At 43.9% G+C, this 16,690-nt stretch overlaps 1 long non-coding RNA gene across 1 annotated transcript in view; it reads right to left on the reverse strand.

Annotated features, from left to right (window-relative positions):
- Window positions 1-11,468: 11,468 nt before the first annotated feature.
- The window catches only part of LOC123374917, a 41,314-nt gene continuing 36,092 nt past the window's right edge, over window positions 11,469-16,690 (reverse strand). Inside the window, exons 3-5 of the long non-coding RNA XR_006581252.1 lie at window positions 14,578-14,693; window positions 13,661-14,336; window positions 11,469-11,678 (exon numbers count right to left, since the gene is read on the reverse strand). This is a non-coding gene — a long non-coding RNA (uncharacterized LOC123374917). The remainder of the gene's footprint in view (window positions 11,679-13,660; window positions 14,337-14,577; window positions 14,694-16,690) is intronic.

The following is a 16,690-nucleotide window of genomic DNA, read 5'->3' on the forward strand; positions in this document are numbered from 1 at the left end:
TAGCCTGCAGAAGAGAAGAATGAGGGGGGATGTGATAGCTGCTTTCAACTACCTGAAAGGGGGTTCCAAAGAGGATGGATCTAGACTGTTCTCAGTGGTAGAAGATGACAGAACAAGGAGTAATGGTCTCAAGTTGCAGATGGGGAGGTTTAGGTTGGACATTAGCAAAATCTTTTTCACTAGTAGGGTGGTGAAGAACTGGAATGGGTTACCTAGGGAGGTGGTGGAATCTCCTTCCTTAGAAGTTTTTAAGGTCAGGCTTGACAAAGCCCTGGCTGGGATGATTTAATTGGGTTTGGTCCTGCTTTGAGCAGGGGGTTGGACTAGATACCTCCTGAGGTCCCTTCCAACCCTGAGATTCTATGATTCTATTACATTGGCCTCATTACCACTACAAAAGTGATTTTTCCTCCCTTGGTATTCTACTGTTGAGAATAGCTCACTTCCACCTTAATTGAATTGTCTCATTAGCACTGACCCCCCACTTGGTAAGGCAACTCCCATCTTTTCATGTACCGTGTATATATACCTGCCTACTGTATTTTCCACAGAATGCATCTGATTAAGTGGGTTTTAGCCCACAAAAGTTTATGCTCAAATAAATTTGTTAGTCTCTAAGGTGCCACAAATACTCCTCGTTGTTTTTGCTGAAAGGAAACTATCTCCTCCCTACCCTATGGCTTTGACTCAGACACTGACTCCACATGTCCCTATTCCCTCCTAATCTGACCTCTCTTTTGCCTTGCATCATGCTCTCCCTTCCTACTCAGTCACTCCCTCTCATCTGGCTTCTTTCCCTCTGCCCCCAAGCATTATTATGATCGTTTATATCGCACCATAAATGTGTGAGGCAATTTGGAGAAATTAGAGAAGAAGCCTGTTCAAAAAGCTTAAAATCTAAATTAGAAAAACAGAGAAAATTAAGGTAACTTGTAATGGCAAGGGGAGTTGACAGATCAAACTAATAATATCAGAAGGCAAATGAATTCTGATCAGAAGAGCAAACAAATGACACCGTTAAACTGAATTACTATAATCTATAAATAAATGTTAGACTTTTTAAATTACTCTGTCTAAAAATGGCATGTTTTCATCATTCACACTGAACTTTTTATCTAAGCAAGTCCCCCCCCACCCCGAAAGGTACCCATTAGAAAATCCCTATTAGCACTAGTAGCTACTTCCCCAACTGAATGTGAGCGCTGATGTCAATCAGACAAATCACAGCACACACGTCTGCTGCATGTAAGCATTAAAATAACAGCTCTCAAACCAAAACTCAATGAATGTACTTCTGCTTCTAGCAAGAGAGAAAAAAGCCTAATGGCATCATGTAGTAAAATCTCATTCTGTAGAAAGGTAGTGACAGAAATGTAAGTGGGGGTAATATTCGATTCATAAAAATCTACAGAATCATGTCATTGGTGTCACACTCTGTGATGTGGCAGGGTGAACTCAGTGCCCCCCTGGCTCCCAGCTTCAAGTCCTCCAGCTGATGGAAATCTTGATAATACAATGTCATCAGAAATGGGTCGAGTTGGGTATCATTCAAAAGCCCTTCCCCTAGGAACACAATGGTAACAAACATGACAAAACTAGGACCATTATGTAGACATATATTCAAGAAAATATTTAAAAATCAACTTTTACTTTAACACAGGGATGTCAAACATGCAGCCTTCATAAAGTTAAATTGTAGTCCTCGACTGGCAGTAATGTCAGACTAACATAAGTTAATGCTCAGAACATGATACCTGATTATTTTTTTCAGTGTTGCAGATTACTATAAATGGAAGGAGGCTTCAAGTTTATTTGCCATCATCGGGAAAAAGGAACGGTTAAATGGCATTGATTACCAGCTTTGTTTATTATGCCAAAAGAGTTGTTATGAGGCACTGGCTAAGAGGTCAGCATCCAGCCAGAAAATACTGGAATCCATCTACAAATTGTATGCAGATCTGGGGGATTTTGTACAGACACATTCTTGCAAGGAAAAAGTTGCGACATGCAATAGGAGCACACACCTGAATACTTGTTGCCCTTCAAAAATGCTTCCTACATGTCTTCTCTGAAAAGCACACAGATGTGTTTGAAGTCATTTTCAAAAGATACATGACTTGCAAGACCAATTCCACACATCAGCGTACATGCCACTCTCAATGACCTATTGTGCATGGTGGTGAGCTGCAATATCACAGAATGGAACAAGTAATTCAATGAGGCTGAATCAGCAACAAAACAAACTTTTGGTGCAGCGATACATGAAGATGGTTGAGTCTTTGCTGCTCGTTATTTTCCATGGGCCCACAATCAGTGTTATTGACAGAACAATGTATATGTGTCAGCTGAAAAGCAAACCAATGTGCATCTTGCATGGTCTTCCTAAACAGCATGACAATGTAACCAGTACCTTATGCCAGAAGAAGCCTTTCAGCATAGCAGTCATAGATGGTATGGTTGAGGTACAAGCTCACAACAAACCAGAAACCATTAACGCCTGTCAAGGTTTGGCTGAACACTTCATAATGAGGCTACAGAGAAAATACTACAACAAAGTCCACCTCATGTTTGACACATATGCAAAGAAATCAATTAAAAATATTACCAGAAAGAAAAGACTCCATGGTGTTGCACATTTAGTACAAAATTATTGACTCCACAAACATCTCCAAAAAGTCACAATCAAGAAGCTACTGTCCCATACTCTCATGCTGGATGAGTTAACTGCATATCTTGCATGAAAAATGCTCCAGTATGCAAAGAATTGCTCAAAGAATTTTGTTGCCGCATAGCATAATGAAGCTGCTGTCTTGCACTGTTCAGTGGAGTTTCTTCGTAGTTCCCATGAGGAATCTGACTCTAAAATTATCTTGCATGGCATGAATTCCATAGAAAGAGGTACTAGTATACTCTGGATTTTCACACAAGACACAGCCGTTCTAGTGCTCTCTGTGAGATGCTACCCAAGACTTCCTCAAGATTCTGTTTTTGGGCTTGCTGCTGGGGAAACATAATCCCTGTATGTCCCTCACAGACACATTCCTATCTCTTGGACCATTAAAAGCCACCACATTGCCAGGTTTCCATGCTCTTCCAAAAGTGTCACATCCTTGAAAAGCTTGCTGGAAAGACCAAGTTATCTTACTGGAAGGCATTTGATTTAGCCTCCAAAACCTCTCTCCTCACGCTGAAGGTGCTCAGAGCGGTGGTCAGAATGACTGAGACTGTCACTGACGAGGTCATAAATGTACTGAAGACATTCATATGCTGAGTTTACCATTTGAAAACCAACATTACGATACTTGCAGAGCTAAGTTGGTGGATGTTTTTCAAGAGGCAGACAAATGGAGAAAAATTGCTACCGACAAGGGGTGCATTTATTCCTGCTATCAAGAGGGCAAGTTATCAAGTAATGGAATGGCTCTGGGATAGAATCATAGGACTGGAAGGGACCTCAAGAGGTCATCTACTCCAGTCCCCTGCACTCAGGGCAGGATTAAGTATTATCTAGACCATTCCTGACAGGTATTTGTCTAACCTGCTCTTAAAAATCTCCAATGATCTCCAACCTCCCTAGGCAATTTATTCCAGTGCTTCACCACCCTGACAGGAAGGTTTTCCTAATGTCCAACCTAAACCTCCCTTGCTGCAATTTAAGTCCATTGCTTCTTGTCCTATCCTGAGAGTTTAAGAAAAATAATTCTTCTCTCTCCTCCTTGTAACAACCTTTTACATACTTGAAAACTGTTATCATGTCCCCTCTCAGTCTTCTCTTTTCTAGACTAAATAAACCCGTTTTTTTTCAATCTTCCCTCATCAGTCATGTTCTCTAGACCTTTAATCATTTTTGTTGCTCTTCTCAACATTTTCTCCAATTTGTCCATATCGTTCCTGAAATGTGGCGCCCAAAGTGGACACAATACTCCAGTTGAAGCCTAATCAGCATGTAGCAGAGTGGAAGAATTACGTCTTGGTGACAACACTCCTGCTAATACATTCCAGAATGATGTTCACTTTTTTTGCAACTGTGTTACACTGTTGACTCATATGTAGCTTGTGGTCCACTATGACACCCAGATCCCTTTCCGCAGTACTCCTTTCTAGGCAGTCATTTCCCATTTTGTATGTGTGCAACTGATTTCCTTCCTAAATGGAGTACTTTGCATTTGTCCTTATTGCATTTCATCCTATTTACTTCAGCCCATTTCTCCAGTTTGTCCAGATCATTTTGAATTTTAATCCTATCCTCAAAGTACTTGCAACCCCTCCCAGCTTGGTATCATCTGCAAACTTTATAAGTGTACTCTCTATGCCATTATCTAAATAGTTGATGAAAATATTGAATAAAACCAGATCCAGAACAGATCCCCGCAGGACCCCACTTGTTACGTCCTTCCAGCATGATTTTGAGCCACTGATTACTCTCTGGCAATGGTTTGCTAACCAGTTTTGCACTCACATTATAGTACTCCATCTAGGTTGCATTTCCCTAGTTTGCTTATGAGAAGGTCATGCGAGACAGTATCAAAAGCATTACTAAAGTCAAGATATACCACATCTACCACTTCCTCTCTATCCACAAGGCTTGTTACCCTGTCAAAGAAAGCTATCAGGCTGGTTTGACATGATTTGTTCTTGACAAATCCATAATATCTGTTACTTATCACTTCTAGCAGGGCCAGATTAACTTTTTGTGGGCCCGGCGCCAAACATATTTGTGAGGCCCCCTGGGGAATGAAGAGGCCAGGGGCAAGAGCACAGTGAGCAGGGTGGATTTGATTTAAATCATTATTTAAATCACTAGTTAGGAAGACTTGATTTAATCCTGGGTTTCTACATAAAAGTCCATTCTTGTTGGTTGTTATAACCTTAAAACATATTCTTCACAACTCAGAGATAGATTTAGGTTTCATTTTTAGAAGGTACACACTATACATTTTTAAACCATGATTTATTTTGAAAACGTTTGAGATGAGTTTTACAGCTGTATCAGAAAATGAATGATTGTTTGGTTATTTCATTTACCAAAAATAAATTAAGCCATTGGGAGGTGAACTATCTTCAGTTCAAGAGGTTAATCATTAATATTTGGAGAATTTTCTTGCCAGGCCATATTAGGAGGAGAACATCACTAGACAGACATTTAAATTGTTTTATTTAACTAAAATGTGAAGTATACTGGATTTTTTTTTTCAACAGCAAACTTAATATTTTAACCAAAAAAAAAAAATGTCCCTCACTTCTCACATTTCTCTCCAGACTTCTCCTTGTCCAGATCTATTCTGCCCCCAACAATCTTCTATTAATTGAACTTTTTGAAACTTTTCACTTTTAAAGAGAGAGGTAAGGGGTTGACCCTGTGTACACAAATTTGCAGAGGGACAATAGAGTCGAGGTCTGTTATTTCTCACCTCTATACATTATTTATTTATTTAAAACATTTTTGCTGTTAACAAGTATGTTATCTCTGGAGATACAAATCTACACTGAGCACTGAGTCCCATTGGGTAGATAGAAAAATTAACCTAAATAATCTATACAGAGGTCTGTGGAATCCCATAAGATTGGGTCCCTAAGCCTGTAGAACTGATGAATGAAATTGTTTTTAAAAATTCACTTTATTAATGTAACTTCATAAGTAAAGTTTTATGAATGAAACAACATTCATTCAGAAAACCAGTGACCCCAGTAGCTGACTAATTGACAATTAAGATGCTTGTTAAGAGCCATAGCTGTTCCGCCAGTTGCCCTTATAAGTTTCACTGTCAATCCAATTCCTGCTTAAATCACTGAGACTTGCACTGTTTCAGTATTGTAACTCCTGTTCATTGTTTGCCATTCATTACACTTGCCTACATTGTAACTTCTGTTCACTGTTTGCCATTCATTACACTTGTCTACTTCTGTTCACTGTTTGCCATATTGTAATTCAAACTCCATTTTACAACATTTGCTCCATTTTATAAAAAACTTGTTGCAACCTTCATTTTTGCAAAACCCGGCTGTAATCTTATTAGTTTAGTTTAGATGTGTGAATGAGGTATGTATGGATGATGGAATCAACCTCGAGCACCAGCCTGTCCTGATGAAACAGAGTTCAAATACCAACGGCTGAAGATGCAGACAACAGCCCTAACAAAGTAAGAAGAGTCCACCCTAAAAAGAAAAGAACAAAGCTACAATAGAAGGAAGATCAAAGCCCGGTCTGAGGCTGAAAGTCACGTCTGCAATTGATGGGTGATCAGTCACACCGAACCCAGAGGCAGCGTGACACAGCAAGATCTATAGACTCTGGATTTCAACTGAAGCCTACAAAAAGGATGGGTGAGATGGAATACTTGGAAGGGTACCGTTCTGCTGCCAGCATGGGAGGGTAGACCCAGCCCTTCCTTGTGCCTGGCTCTCCTGGCCAGTTAGCCAGCACGAGCTACAAACCCAAGCTGTGAAATCGAGCCACGGACTCAAGCTATGTCCAGGACTGGTAACTATACAGTAGCTGCAGAACGGGGTGTGTGTGTGTGTGTGTGTGTGTGTGTGTGTGTGTGTGTGTGTGTGTGTGTGTGTGTGTGTGTGTGTGTGTGTGTGTGTGTGCGTGCGTGCGTGTGTGTGTATATTAGGGAATTAGCTAGTGGTTATCATAATAAATGTGGCATCTTTGTCTTGCCCCCTGAAATATTGGAACTCATTTACAAAATGTTTCTTAAACATTACATGAATATATTGTCTCATAATATAGAATAAGAATTTATAATTCCTATTCCATGATATAATGTATCTTAATTAAAACTATCTTTAGATCAGATTTTTGAGGGGAAAAAACTATTTAAATTTAAAAAATCTGATTTTTTTTTAAAGTCATTGATTTTTATCCACCCTGACAGCTGGGCATGGTGTGTTGGGGGGGGGGGAAGGATTGGTCCCCAGCTGGAGTGAGGGAGGGGCCAGGGGCAAGATGAGCACAGTGGGGCATGGTGGGAGGATTAGTTCCTGCTGACTGGAGCAAGGCAGGGGCTGGGGGCAAAAACACAGTGGGGCGGGAGCTAGGGTTGGTCGTTAGAGCAAGGGAGGGACCGGGAGTAACTGCCAGCACAGCAGGGCTGGGGAGGGGGTAAACAGGATCCCCCCCTCACCGCTGCTCACATAGAGCAGGTACCTCCTTCTCCCTGGTTCTAGCCCATTTTCTTTGCCTCTCTCTGCACCAAGCTGAGGGTGGGGTGCAGGGTCCGGTAGGGAGTTAGGGTGCAGGAGCAGGCTGGGGGTTGGGGTGCAGGTTTTGGCCAGGAGCTAGAATGAGGGAGTGGGTTCAGGGTTGGGGCAGGAGGTTGGGGTGTAGAGCGCTTACCAGGGGCAGCTCCCATTTGGTGTGAGGGGTGCAGGTGGGAATGTTGGGGAGCTCCCATTTGGTGCTCAGGGCGGGGGTGGGGATGTGGCGGGGTGCAGGAGTCAGGGCATGAGGTGTGGGGGGGCTTGGCATGTGGGGGGGGTGCAGGAGTGAGGACATGGGGTGTTGGGGGCTGGGTATGTGTGGAGGTGCAGGAGTCAGGGCTGGGATCATGGGGGGTGCAGGAGTCAGGGCAGGGAGCTGGGAGTTTGTGAGGGGGGTGCAGGGGTCAGGGCTGGGGAGGTGGGCTGGGGTTGTGGGGATGCTCCCAGCCCCCTGCCCTGAGCGGTTCACAGCAGAGTGCTGGAGGGGATATGCCCCGAGTCGACCCCCTTTCCTAAGGCCCTGCCTCCACCTCTTCTCCACTTCCTCCTCTCTCTCTCTCCTGAAAGTTATTAAATGTTCAATGCCAAGGAACAGATCAGGGAGAGGATTGAATTTTCCACGGCCTCCCTCACAAAATATATCACCACTTTGTCGTTAATAATTATCCTTTTGAGGGGAAAACCGGGCACTTCTCTCTTTTTGCAAAGTCCTGTGACCTCTTTCAGCTAAAGAAAACTTGTGAGTGCTGGTGATGCAATAGCTCTTTACTGCTCCCCCCGTCATAGTGGTGGGGGATAAGTAAAGGTGGGGGTGCAATGTTAAGGCCCCCGACCCCCAATTCCTGCACACTTGACGGGACAGCAGCTGCTGTTGGAAGGGGCATTTCCCTCACTAGTGTTAAGCCGCCAGAAGCTCCCAGGACTTGGAGGGACAGCGTGGCTGCTACTCTAGCCCAGGCTGGAGCTGGGAGGAAGGACACGGGTGCTGCTGTGCAAGGTCCCCCGCCCCCATTAGGAGTTGGAGCAAGGACGGGGCAGCAGGGGCAAGGAGTGGGGAAGTGGAAGGGGGGAGCTGAGGGGAAGAGGGGGCCCTGGGCCGGGCAGGGGGCACAGCGGGAGGAGGACAGGGAGGAAGATCTGGGAAAAGGGGGCAGCCTGTAAAAAAATCATTTACTTCCAGAGAAGCAGCTGAGGTGGGGACTCACCCTGCCCAGGATCCAGATGGTGGCGGCTGCTGCTCGCCCTCTCCTCCCCCCTGCAAACAGCTGATCGGGAGCAGAGAGAGAGTGAGAGGAGGAGGGGCGAGTATGCAACACGCTGGGGGAAGAGGCAGGGGAGGGGGAGCTTTGCTGCCGGCTGCCATGCAACAGCAGGACAGAGCCCCGGGCACAGCAGCACCAAGCTTCGCGGAGAAGAGAGGCTGTGCTGGGGCCCCTTTGGAGTGTGGGCCTGGCGCTATGGCACCATGGTAAATCCGGTATTGCCTTCTAGATGTTTGCAAATTGATTGCTTAATTATTTGCTCCATTATCTTTCAGGGTACAGAATTAAGCTGACTGGTCTCTAATTCCCCGGGTTGTACTTGTTTCCCTTTTTATAGACGGGCACTATATTTGCCCCTTTTCAGTCTTCTGGAATCTCTCCCATCTTCCATGGCTTTTCAGAGATAATTGCTAATGGCTCAGATATCTCCTCAGTCAGCTCCTTGAGTATTCTAGGATGCATTTCATCAGGCCCTGGTGACTTAAAGACATCTAATTTGTCTAAGACATTTTTAATTTGTTCTTTTTCTATTTTAGCCTCTGATCCTACCTCATTTTTACTGGCATTCACTATGTTAGACATCCAATCCCTACCAACCTCCTTGGTGAAAACTGAAACAAAGAAGTCATTAAGCACCTCTGCCAGTTCCACATTTCCTGTTATTATTCTTTCCCCCCCCCCGCCATTGAGTAACTGTCCTACCCTTGGTCTACCTCTTGCTTCTAAAGTATTTCTAGAATGTTTTCTTGTTACCCTTTATTTCTCTAGCTAATTTGATCTCGTTTTGTGCCTTGGCCTTTCTAATTTTGTCCCTAGATACTTGTGTCATTTGTTTATATTCATCCTTTGTACTTTGACCTTGCTTCCACTTTTTGTAGGACTCTTTTTTTATTTTTAGATCATTGAAGATCTCCTGGTTAAGCCAGGATGGTCTCTTGCCATACTTCCTATCTTAACCATGCAGTGGGATAGTTTGCTCTTGTGCCCTTAATAATGTCTCTTTGAAAAATTGCCAACTGTCTTCAGTTGTTTTCCCCCTTGCTTCCCATGGGATCTTACCTACCAACTCCTACTGACTTTGCTAAAGTCTGCCGCCTTGAAATCCATTGTCTTTATTTTGCTGTTCTCCCTCCTCCCATTTGTTAGAATCATGAACTCTATCATTTCATGATCACTTTCACTCAAGCTGCCTTCCACTTTCAAATTCTCAGCCAGTTCCTCCCTCTCCTGTAGTAGCTTTCTCCACTTTCTGAAATAAAAAATTGTCTCCAATACATTCCAAGAACTTTTTAGATAATCTGTGCCCTGCTGTGTTTTTTTCCTAACACGTGTCTGAGTATATATCACCACCAAGTCATATGCTTTGGATGATTTTGTTAGTTGTTTAAAAAAAAGCCTCATCCACCTCTTCTTCCTGGTTAGATGGTCTGTAATAGACTCCTACTGTGACATCACCCTTGTTTTTTACCCCTTTGATCCTTACCCAGAGACTTTCAACAAGTCTGTCTCCTATTTCCATCTCAACCTCAGTCCAAGTGTACACATTTTTAATATATAAGGCAACATCTCTCCTCCCTGAGCAAGCTGTACCCTTCTATACCAATATTATGGTCATGCATATTATCCCACCACTGTGATGCCAACTATGTCATAGTTGTGTTTATTTACTAGCATTCTGAGCTCTTCCTGCTTATTTCCCATACTTCTCACATTAGTATACAGATATCTAAGATATTGATTTGATTTCCACCCCCAGGTCTGTTTTGCTTCTCCTTTATCCCTGCTATAACAGCCCATGCTCTCCCCAAATTTTGACCCTTCTCCCAGGTCTCCATGTTTTGGGCTTACCTGTGGGCTTTGGTCACCTCATAGGTTATCAGAGTTGGAAGGGGCCTTGGGAGATCATCTAGTCCAACCCCCTCCTCAAAGCAGGACCAATCCCCAGACAGATTTTTGCCCCAGATCCCTAAATGGCCCCCTCACAGATTGAACTCACAACCCTGAGTTTAGCAGGCCAATGCTCAAACCACTGAGCTATCCGTCCCCACTTCAAATCTAGTTTAAAGCCCTCCTCACTAGGTTAGCCAGTCTAAATCTAAATATTCTCTTCCCTTTCCTCGATAGGTAGACCCCCATCTCTGTTTAGCAGTCCTTCTTCATGGAACAGCATCCCATCATGAAGGAAGCTGAAGCCCTCTAGTGACACCATCTTCGCAGCCAATCATTCACCTCCAGCATGCATCTGTCTCTGCCTGGGCTCTGACCCTTGACCAGAAGGATCAAAGAGAACACCACCTGCACTCCCAACTCCCTCACCCTTACACCCAGAGCCCGGTAGTCACTTCTGATCTGCTAAGGGCCATCCAAAACTATCCTCCCCCTATTGGGCATGGGTGAGTCTTGGAGGATGGTCACACCAGTCATATGTGAAATACCATGCGCTCCCGAATCAATCCTTCAGCTAACTGAATGCTCATATGCAAAGACCAGATGTTCACCACCGTGCAAATGTTTGGCCAGCAGCCTGCCTGGCACAGAGATAAGTGTGGTGTGTACAAGGATCAGTGTGACAACATGCCTAGTCATGGTGTCCTAGAAGAAGATAACACTGATGATGCCTTTGATAAATAAATGTTTTCAGTCATACATGTCCAGGCTAACTTGCCCCCCACAGCTTCCCCGCCTAGGAGCCACTGCCAGAGGGGTGTGCAGGTTGCTTTTGGGAGTCGTCTGAGGTAAGTGCTGCACCCCTCACCCTCTCCTGCACCCCAACCCCCTGCCCCAGCCCAGAGCCCACACCCAAACTCCCTACCAGTGCCTGATCCCTCACCCCTCCCACACCCAAACTCCCTCCCAGAGCCCACACCCCCTTCTGCACTTCAACCCCCTGCCCCAGCCCAGAGCCCACACTCAGCACCCAAACTTCGTCCCAGAGCCTGCACCCCTCCCGCACCCAAGCTCCCTCCCAGAGCCGTAGGCAGGTGTGTGTGAGGGGGGGGGACTTGGACCCGTGCTGGGCACCACCAAAAATTATACAAACCTGTCACTCCTGGGTGTCTCCTCAGTGACTGCATGAGCTCAAAGCATTTCCCTTTCCCTACCAGCATCATTGACTTCTGACTTCTCTGGACTGTTCTTCAGACAGCTGGATTTTGTCCAGGAATTCATTGCCTGCAGGCAGGCTCCTCTGGATGTCATTGATAATGATGGCTGAAAAGGAAAGTGCAGACAAGGGTGTACAGCAGGCTGGAGGCTAGCAGGTCTGTCCTTTAAAGCCCCTTTCACTAGAACCAAAATGGCAACTCTGATTTCTCTACAAGACATTTTCATCGTTAAAGAAACAGTGATTGCCATTCATTGACACTAGACTGAATTCACATAATAGTACATTATTCATGTGAAACAAGAAGCCATGTCTTTTAAATACCAAAGTTCACATTTATTGATCCTTTTATCTGAAAAATTAGTCTATTGTTGCCAAGAAAATCCTATACAATGGCTGGGAAGAGGATAAAGTGACCCAAGATGTTGCTTTCTTTTTTATTGTAATGATTTTAAAATGTGTCTTAGGCCTAGTCTACACTAGAAAATTAGCTCAGTTTAACTACGTTGGGCAGGAGTGTGAAAAATCCACTCCGATGACCGACGCCATTAAGTCAACCTTAGTCCCTGTGTAGACAGTGCCAGGTCAATGGAAGAATACTCTTGTGGAGGTGGATTACCAATGCTGACAGGACTACCCCTCCCATCGGCGTAGATAGTGTCTACACTGAAATACTGCAGCAGCACAGCTGTGCCGCTGTAGCATTTTAAGCATAGACATACCCTTAGGTTACAAGTGGAATACATTTAATTAGCTCAAGCTAATACTGGACACAGGTATGTAATTTCTGCTAAATGTGAAAATACTTTAAAAACAGAAAACAAATATGGTTCATTGTTTGCACTCTGGTTTTAATTTCCCTCCTTTTTAAGGCCAAGCTATAATGGAGAAAGATCATTATTTCTGAACTATTCAGCACCCACTGAAGGATTTCATCACTAAGTACTACCATATCCTCCCAGTTATCCAGTTTATTACCCCAAATCAAGCCCTCTTGGTTCCATCCTCCCTTCCTCTCAGCCAGCCACATTCTACCAATATTCCCCAGATCCCGCTTCTCCTTGCTATAGACACACAACCCAATCTGATCAACTCCTCACTGTCTGCATGATTCCTTCACAGGCTTCTTGTATCCTATGGTTCAACTTCCCTCCCCACAATGCTCCAGTAGTAACTACTATGTCCCTCCTTTCTGCCATATTACTCTTCAGGATCCCACAACCTCCACTGAGCCAGTAGCACCTTGTAATTCCCTCTCCTTCTTTACTCCCAAAAAACATTTGATCTGTTTTTTGAGTCAATCAGTGCTACTATGTCTTCATCCATGGGAAACCAGAAGCCTCTTGCTGGTGCGTAGTAGTCATTAATACCAGAATGCTCTTTCCTCCTTTGCTCCCACATCTACTGAAAATCTTGTTTGGAAGTAGTGGGCAAGGATTCTTGGTGTCACTTCTGACCACACCCTTTTTAGGGAAGCTATATTATACACCGCAGGCTTTAATTCTTTCTTAGAGTTCTTCCCTGAAATACACAATGTCCTCCCGTTACTGGATCCCAATATGCCACAACCCGCACTCTTCTCCTCTCAACACCCAACTCCACACATAAGGTTACTGTGGTTTTTTGGTGAACGTGGTCCTATATGTGCATTACATCATTAAGACCTGACTCTGATGAGAGACGAGATTTCAACAAAAAAAGAAGAAACTCTCACAAACTTTAGTGCCCCCTTTATGAGAAATGCTAACACGGAGGACTGAAACTAGTTTTTATTCTCAGTGCAACAATAGTGCATTTTCTGTGGCCTCTTTTAACTAAAGTTATTTGCTTCTGTTAAATTACTAAAGACATAATTACAATGGATTAATACAGATGAGTGTGTTTCATATATGATAAGAAGAATATATCAGGAATATGCCCAAGCTCTAAAATGCAGAACTGGATCTGTTTGACCAAATTTGGGTGTGTTTGGAATCAGTGTTTTGCTCTAGCCTGTTAGAAAGATCAGAGACTCCTGCAACATTTGATTCTAGGCTTAGATTTTGAATAGTCCCAAAGCATTAGAGCTCAGCTTGAGAAATGACCTTACTTTTCACACTTGTGTGATCACCTTGACCTTTAAATCCAAATCAGCGTAGCTGCAGGTGCAAAAGACTCAGGGACAGCCCCCATAAAGTAGGGCTCACCTCGTATTCCCACCTGATTCCGCCCTTTACCTATCAAGAAATCAGGGGGTCAGAAAACCCAACACAAATTGTTAATAATCTTTTCATAAATAAAGTTTGAAAATAAATATTTATAGCATTACACAGAAGGTAATTTTCCTGCATTCTTTCCCCAGTCTTAAACACAACCAAAATGGAAATTCCCAAATAGGGCAATGCAAAGCAAGAACATTAACATAGAAAGTGCAGTGACTTACAGCTCATTTTCAGAGTCCAAAAGGAAAAAAAAACATTTCCAGAGGAAACATGAGAAGATCAGTATAAATTTGTGGTTTTCTGGTCTGCGGACCCCTGCGGGGTCTGCAGACTATGTCTAAAGGGTTCATGAAAGGTTGTTGTTATCCTAAAATAGTGGTTTTCAACCTGTGGTTTGTGGACCCCCAGGGGCCCACAGAATATGGCTACAATTTCCAAAAGGGTCCACACACCTCCATTCAAATGTTTTTAGGGGTCTGCAAATGAAAAAAGGTTGATATAAATAAATTTTGACCCTGTTGGGCTCCTGCCCTGACACCAGAATCCTTCAAGTCTAGCCTCCTCCTGTAAGAAGAGAAAAGGAAATTGGAAATTTAAGTTGCACAAACAGAAGAAAAGCTTTAATTATATTTGCTGATGGAAGGCAACCATAATTCTGGCATTTCTTAACTTTTCAGTGCTTGACTTTGCAACTTTAACATTCTTTTATCGTAGGTTTCTGGATGTAATGTCCTATATATATAAATATATTGAAAGACTTAAAAATAGAAGAAACAAAAATTTCATCACGTGGAACCATACTTACCCCTCATATGCATCATCTGTATGGATCTTTAGATCCAAAGCACACTTCTCTGCTACTTGAGCGAATGCAGTAACTGGCCACAGTTCCAGACTGTTCTCTTCTGTGTGGATCTGCCGCTAAAGGGGGATGGAGACACACACTTTACCATTTTGTCTAGCTATTCGCTAGACCAAAAAGGGCTGCTGAGACTCATGGATAACAGGTTCCATTCCAGGTTCTGCAGGACAGAGCTCTCTATAGACCCTTCTGCCCCATTCTTCCCAGCCTGTCCCTGCCCCCTTCTGCTCCTATGCCCCTTCTCAGCTCCTACCTGTCCCCTCCTCTCCTGCAATCCTCCCAACCCTGCCCATCCTCCACCACCACTTAACTCCTGCCCCATCCCTTCCCCCGTATCGTCCTCCCAGCTCCTGTCCTTGCCCCTGCCCCATCCCTCTCCTGCTCCTGCTCGGTCTCCCCCTTCTGCTCCTGCCCATGTTCCTCCTCCTTTCTGCTTCTATCGCCCCCCTCTACAAACCCTGCCCTTACCTGCCTCCCACTCCTGTTCTGCCCCCATCACCAGTTTTTGTCCTTCTCCCTCACTTTTGTTCCTATCCCCACCCACTCTTTTTGCCCCATCCCACACTCCCAACTACTGCTCCTAAGCCCCCTCCCCCAGGTTCCTACTCTCTCTCTCCCACAAGCCCCTGTCTCTGTCCCCACACCTTTGCATCTCTTCCCTTCCCCCCAGCATTTCTTTCCCCTCTGCATTTGAGTCAGGTTGCTTCCTCTTTCTCCTCCATGCTGCCTGGGGCAAACAAGGGTGGGGTGGGGCAGGAGGGGTGGTCACTGAGAGCACAGGAGATGTAGTCTCTCTGCTCTCCATTCTAGTGCCCAGCACCACTGAGACCCCTGGCACCCAGGAGGAGCAATTACAGGTAAATTCTTGTCCAGCCCCAGGATTGAGCATTCTCTCTTCTTTTGTAGTGATGCCACAAACGCAGTCCAGTTGACACACAGAAGTGGTGAAGGATCACTACAGCATGTTCAGCTCAGATGGAATCTTCAGGGAATTTAGCTGCCAACCTCTAACACATCTCTACTGAGCATGTATGAACTGAGATTTTTCATCTTATAATTTAGCCACATTTGTGCAAATTTCTATGGGGACAACAAAAGGCATCTCCCTGACACCAGGGACACCTGACACCTCTGCCAAATTTCAAGTCCCTGCTCCAAATCATGCAGGTGCTAGAGTTCTTCACAGAAACAGTTAGAATTTTTTATCATGGGGAAAACAACTGATTTTTTCCTAACCTTATTCTTGGAAGTGCTGAACTGTTTTAGCTGAAACTTTCAAAAAAAAAGTCAGCTTGAGGTAGACACCCAGCATGGAAAATTTCAGTGCAAACGGTTGAAGTTTTGCAAAGTTATAAGCAACTGAAAACAGGGTCTTTTAATGGAGAATGTTGGGCAACCTTAATTATAGACAAAGCAGGAGGAACCGCTGACAAGTTATATAGCCCACTTTATGCTGAGCAAAGGAGATACTTTAGCCATGAATTTGCTGATGTCCCTCTCTTCTGAGATTCTGAGTGCACTACTCTTTCCTTGACACTCCAGGAGAGAGAGGGCAGACTATCTGAACTGGTATCATTTGGAAAGGATTTCGCTACTGAAATAAACATATTGATGACATCATTACAAAGAATCCTGCTGAGCCCCTTCTGACATTTGAGAAGCTCAATAATAGACAAGAAACATTTGTTCCACTGGTTTCATGTTTATAATACGGGAAATGCATGGAAAATAAAACACAAGTTCTAACCTGCAGAACCACTGGCCCCAAGCACATTCCAAATTCTTATCGGAGACCATAGACTTAATGCCAAGATAAAAAACACAAAATCCCCACTGTACGGTGTACATTTAATCTCTTTCTTTTTTCCCAGCACTTTCCAAATTATTGCCAATTATTTCCAAGCATAACAGATTCATCCAATGTTACTTTGAATGTTGGAAGGGGGCCAAGCTGGGCAATTCCAGTTTACAAACACTGTCATTTGAAATAATTAAACAAAATAACAATGAGTGATATGAGAAGAGCAAATCCTCAACTCTTACTCTGATAATCCTT

This window comes from Mauremys mutica, chromosome 7 (assembly GCF_020497125.1).
Source record: "Mauremys mutica isolate MM-2020 ecotype Southern chromosome 7, ASM2049712v1, whole genome shotgun sequence".
Taxonomy (NCBI): domain Eukaryota; kingdom Metazoa; phylum Chordata; order Testudines; family Geoemydidae; genus Mauremys; species Mauremys mutica.